The sequence below is a fragment of the Alosa sapidissima genome, chromosome 10 (assembly GCF_018492685.1).
Source record: "Alosa sapidissima isolate fAloSap1 chromosome 10, fAloSap1.pri, whole genome shotgun sequence".
Taxonomy (NCBI): Eukaryota; Metazoa; Chordata; class Actinopteri; order Clupeiformes; family Clupeidae; genus Alosa; species Alosa sapidissima.
In genome coordinates, this window is record NC_055966.1 from 17405479 (window position 1) to 17412027 (window position 6549).

Genomic DNA, 6549 nt, shown 5'->3' on the forward strand with positions numbered 1-6549 from the left:
CATAAATAGCACAGGTAGTAAGTTACCCAAACATTCATACGTTTTTTTCTCCCTCCATAGCTATAGACAACCAAGCACATGGTGAGGTGTCAATCATTCTGTTCATTCTAAAAATCTCAAACATGAGACATCTGCGAAGCTGTAAGCAATGTTGCAATATTCTTTATGGTTGGCTGTCAATAGATTGATGTAAAAGTAATTTTAACTGAACTCAAAGACAACTCATGTTTTGCAATCATTTTCAATCAAGTACCTTGAAGCATAAAAATGAACAGGGTATGGCAGAGCCATCATGACTCAAACTAGTCACACAATAGTGTGTGTGTGTGTGTGTATATGCATCATCTCATGGCTTTGTGCCTGTGCATGTGTGTAAGCATGTGTTCATGTGTGTGTTCTGTGTTGCAAGGATATTTTTTCTTGGATGTTGTCTTAGGAGCTGTGATGACACGGGGAAGAAAGAGGCATTTTTTCGACCAATTTATTAATCCTTATAGGCAATGTTCCCTGTTCAGAAATGCAAATTGAATCAATCTGAGGCTGACTTTTAAGACTTTTCAAGTGGGATTTAATTAGAAACCAGAGCCCACAGATTTTAATGAGAGAGGGGGAGGAGAGAGAAAGTCATGGAGAGGGGGAGAAGGAGGGGCGGCATGGTTTTGATCTAGGGTCCTGCTGGAGAGGCACAAACACACGCACACACACATACACTCACTCACACACACACATACACACATACACTCACTCACACACAAACACACGCACACACACACATACACACACTCACACACACATACACTCACTCACACATACACTCACTCACACACACATACACTCACTCACACACATATACTTGTACACACTCACACAAACATTCCAGTACATTGTTGGAAGGCAGCCTGCCTCATAGTCTGCAGTGCATGCATGCATATCGTTTTGATCCAGACACCATGATCCACTCTTCAACCAGTCTTCTGCCTCTTCCTACTTCTTTCTATCTTTCTCTGACAAACACCCTTTTATTCTATCCATCTCTCAATGCAGTCTCTCTGTCCACTAATCATTCTCACTAAATCAGTCTTTCCCTCTCTACACACCGTGCTCCTCTGCACTTTTACACTTACACTTTTGGCAGCCTCAGTCGGCATTCAGTTCCTTTGTTGCCTCTGTTGTGTTCAGACTTTCACACACGTGCTCATTAAGCTATCTATAGATAGATAGATAGATAGATAGATAGATGTGTGTGTGTGTGAACGCAAGAGAATAAAATGTGTACTGTATGTGTGTAAGGGGTAGACAGAGAAAGGACAATTGTGAGACTACATACATATTAGACATATTAGACATCTTTGCATTTTATCTCTCTCTCTCTCTCTCTCTCTTTCTCACACACACACACACTATCCACAGGTAGAAAATTCTCTAGCACTAATATCGCCACCATTTGCAATAATGAGATGCCAGTATTTCAAGAGTGTGAGACTAATATATGTTCATTGTTTTTATTAATTATGAGACTATCCTCTAAACTGAATACCCCACAGTTTATAAGAGAAATAGAAGAGTCTAATTATTATGGAAAGATTATGGGGGTGCAAAAGAATGGCTGCTTTGTCTTGCGATGGACTGTGAAAGAGTACGCTTCCTTCCAAAGTGGATTATTCTTCTCTCCTCTTGACTGATCATCAATGAATATTTATTCATATTTAATTTAAGCTTATAATAACTGTTAATTATGTCATCGCACACTGCATTCACACAGAATTAATTGGGCAAGCTCTGATGCTGATTGAACTTCTGGGGTAGACAGAGGCAATGAGGAAGGAGGGAGATGAGAGAAGGAGAGGAGAGAGAAAGAATGAGAGAGAGATGGAAGAGAAGAGTGCAAGTCACACAAACCCGCCCTGTTCCAACTGAGGAGGAGCGATTCGGAGAGCATATAAACACATTTTTCCACTCTACACAAAAGGAGCCTTCACAAAGACAGGGTTTATAGGAGAGTTCATGCACGCTACTAAAGGGAGTCCTCACAAAGGCCTCAGCAGGGACCTTTGAGTAGCGACGCATTCAGATGCCCATTCACACATGCAGCCACATGGAGTAGGCCTATACAAACATGCTGTGTGGTGGTGAGCCATACATTTGGAAAGGGGGCTCCTCATAACAATCACGTTCAAGAGAGAGTTAGAAAAACATTAGCAAAACATTTTCTTATGAAATGCCAGGAATGAGTGGTAGAAGCTGAGTAGGACTTCAGATGAGGTTGAGAGGGATAGAATCTGGACTTGTGTTTAAGTGTTGAGGAGTGACCAGATCATTCAGGAGTTCATTTATTCAGGCTTTTGCACTCTCACTCTCATATTTTGACCCCATCTTCTTGACCACATCTCTCTCTCTCTCTCTCTCTCTCTCTCTCTCTCTGAGGAGAGAAGAGAGTCAAGCACAGATAGATACATAAGGAGACAAAAAAGGATGAATGAAGAAAGAACTAAAGAAAATAACAACGAAAATGGAAAGGGACAAAAAAACAAATAAATAAACAGCAGAACAGAGAAAGAAAAAATGAAGGACAGCGCTCACCCAGGGATGAATGTCTTCTCTCAGCTCCCGTGAGGTCGAGAGGGAGAAGAGCACCCAGGCCACACAAGCAATAAAGACCGCACAGATAATTAACTCTGAGGCTAACAAATTAATAAATAAATACAGTTAATAATGAAAGGAGAAATCATATATTCAAATCAGACATGCACAGTACTCCAGCAAAAGGGTATGTTTCTTTCTGTGTGTGTGTGTGTGTGTGTGTTTCCTTGTGTGTATGGCTGTTTGTGTTTATATGTATGTGTGTGTCTGTCTGTCTGTGTGTGTGGTGGGGGGGTATATCGTCTCCAGTGAGCCTCCTTAACATCAAACAGCTGGAAGTAATAAAATATTTAAGATGCACTGTGAGTCTGAATATTAAACTCTCTCTCTCTTTCTCTTTCTCTCCCTTTCCTCTCTCTCTCTCCCTCTCTGCACTTTATCGACCTTCAGTCTCCAGTGACCTTGTTTACCATGAGGGAATTACAGACTGCTAATCAGAGGAGCTGTTGGGCTAGCACACTCACACACACACACAGGCACACAGGCACACAGGAAGGAAGGTGGCAGTAGGGCAGTGGTGTCTGGAGGGGGAGGACCCATGCCATCTAACACACACACACACACACACACGGGAACTACTACCTCAGTGCTTCCTATACTTTCATGCGTCATCGTTGTCTCAGACAGTGGAGATCTGGGCAGAGGGAATATAGAGGAGACTCAAACACTAAGAGATGGGGTGATACAGAGACACAGGGAGAGAGAGATGGAGAGAGGGAGAGAAAGGAAGAGAGAAAAAGGAGTCAGAAGAAGAGTTTGTGAAATAAACATAACACAGCTGAGAAAACTGGCTGATGATTTATTAATCTCCGCCACCGCCTTTGATAATTCATTCCCAGAGACGCCATCCAATTTGAGAGCGGCAGAGAGCCCCTCCAAGCATCGTCAAATAATAGGTGCAACTGTCACGAGTCGGTTTGAATCTATTCCCAGCCGTGTGGTTGAGGGACGCCTTCCCAAGTTGAGCTGAAGGTAACAAACCTGGATAATTCATCATTTTGTTCGTACCTTTGAACTGTGGTTATTACAACTCCAGCGCAGACAGCCTATCATTACCCCAGCTTGGCTGAGACAGATGCATATCTTCAAAGGCAAAATCTCTGGGTGAAGAACTTTGGAGTCGCAGGCAGCTAGCAAGTTAGCAAGAAATGTGTCATCGGTTTTAATTACACAACTTTTGGGTATTTCTTTTATTTTTTACCTTTGAACATTTTTATTTTTGTCCTCTCCAACACACTTATTTGTCATCATCATTAATGTCAAATACCAGATGTACAACAAAGTTCACAGAGTCATGAACTCCCAAGGGCACTCAACATTCGAGCGTTGGTGTAGTAGCATGGTAGGACAGTGCTAAGACAATATTCCATGGGAGGTTGAGAGAGGAATTATTCTTCAAAGGGGGTTTTCTTTTTATGTGAACCAGTTTCCTGAGTCTACCTCCACTCCCCCATTAAACCTTTCACACGTTAAATGTTTCGCTTTGGATCAGAAGAGACAGGGAGCAGCAGACAGAGTCTGACAGGGTTCAGGAGAGGAGCACTGAAGAGGGAAACATATAAAGAGGCTGTCTGCATGAGAGAGGGCAAAACACAGTCTCATCTCAACAGTGTCAACAGACATCTTAACAAAAGTGGGAGGTAAGGCTGTAAAGGACTAAAAAGAAAGGAAAAGGGTGTGAGAGACGGAAGAGTGAAGAAGTGGAGCTGGAGGGGACGAGAAGGGGTCAGCGGCCCATAAAGACCACTGACTATTGGTCTGCTTAAAAATCTCTTTCTATTTCTTTCTTTATTTTCCTTTCTTTCTTTCTTTCTTTCTTTCATTCTTTCTCAGTAGTCCACACCCTTGTAATCGCGTAATAGCTGTTCTGCTCTCTACACAGTAGTCACACACAGATACAAACACACAGACACACACACATGCACAACACAAACACACACACACACACACGTTTGACAGCTCAGGAATTCACATTCACATGACCTTTAACTCTTAACCTGTCTCTGTTCCACCTGTCCTCTGCCATTTACAGGTGCAAGCAAGAACTAAGGCCTAGTCCACACGTACCAAACCGATCTTTTTTTCCTCCGTCTTCCCTGGAACCGTATTAAGAATATTTGCGTCCAAACGGATCCATCTCAACACGACTCAACACGTTACTTCATACCCCAGGCCTATAGGTGGCACTGTGTCTTTACAGAAATTCACCAAAACTTGCAAAACTTGCGCTTTAAAAACAGACAAAATAGGCTATGGCGAAATGGCTAGTGCAAGGAAACCAGAATTGTTTGTGTGTACTGATGGTGACCTGTCAACTGTAGTCAACTGTAAAACTAATAAACTTTTTTTTTACGGTTTGTGAAGGGTGCAGTCCCGTCGTTTATTTGGCTAACGCAGGTAGGCCTACTAATCACCTTTACTTTCTTTGGTTGTAGGATAGTCCGTGATTCACATTAGTTTTGGCCTTCACCGCAATTAGGCTACTAAACGCAAGGCTTACCCAAGTTCTAGGCTATTCTGTCGCCACATTTATAATATTGCTATAAAACCTTCGTTAGTAACAGTCAATACTTTTGCCTGCATCAAATCGTGCATTCGCATTCGGTGTGCTACCATCGGCTTAACGTGAGTTTTAAGCGTCTTTGTATGCTTATATCTGATTTCACTCGACTGTGAATGCATGTATATATGTTGTAAGACATGTAAAATAAATGAATGACACTGGCACTTAAGTTCTCTCGCGTCACTGACAGTAGCTAGAATGCATAAAAAAACACCGGGAAAAACAGTGTTCAGTCCACCAAGTCATAAGCTATCGGCGCTGCGCAGCATCAGTTGTGATATTTATCTTAACGGAGTGTAATCGTAGGTAATGTCATGTATGAAAACTAGTATTGTTAGGCAATACTATAAGTGCAAGTCCAGGGCAGCTGAGGTGTGGCGATGACATCATCGATACGCAAGCAGGATGTGCGGTTTCGCTGTCTAAACGAACTCAAACGGGCTACGGTTTCAGATTTCTCTACTCTGGGACCAGGTTTCAGAAAAGTGCGGTTTCGGGCACTGCGTTTACAGGATTCGTTTGGACGCTCGGCCAAGACGAAGCAAAACCTCTGCGTTTAACCTAAAAAGCGTCTCCATGTGGACAGGCCCTAAGACTCGGCTGAAGGACACAGAGCACTGGAGTTGCAGCAGAGTTACAAACTTCACATTCACAACTTGAGCATTTGGAATAGGGAATTCATGAAAGCAGAAAGAGAGAGAGAGAGAGAGAGAGAGAGAGAGAGAGAGAACACCAGAGATAAAGAAGAATAAAGTGATGGGACAAATGGGTAAGAGAGGGGGGGGGGGGCAACAGGAGAAAGTGTATGAGATGTCCAGTGTCCTCTGTCAGGGGGTTCAGCATGTGTTTCAGAGAGAGAGAAAGAGGGAGGGAGAGGAGAAACTGAGAAACATTCTCAGAAGTGTCTTGCCTGACTTAGCATTTCCTGCCACGTCCAAACAGCATGGGAGAGGAGGGAAACGGTCACAGGCGGGATGGCTGGCTGGGTGCTGTGGACCAACTTTTCAAAGAGAGACGCTGACACTTTGAGGTGATATCCCTCGGGAGAGATAGAAAGAGAGAGAGGAAAAGAGAGCTAGAGCGAGAGAGACTGAGAGAGAGAAAGAGAGAGGATGAGACAGTCCAGAAGAGAGGAAGGGGGGTGGGGGAGATGATCTGAGATGAGTTTGGTCTGTTCATCTAGCCAAGGCTTCGCTCAAAAGCATCTCTGCACTGATCCCTGCTTCAAACATCTCCACTGCTGATTCTCAGATTTTTTTCTCTTCACCCTCACACTCTCTTCCTCTCTTTCTCCCTCTCTCTTCCTCTTTCTCCCTCTCTTCCTCTCTTTCTCCCTCTCTCTTCCT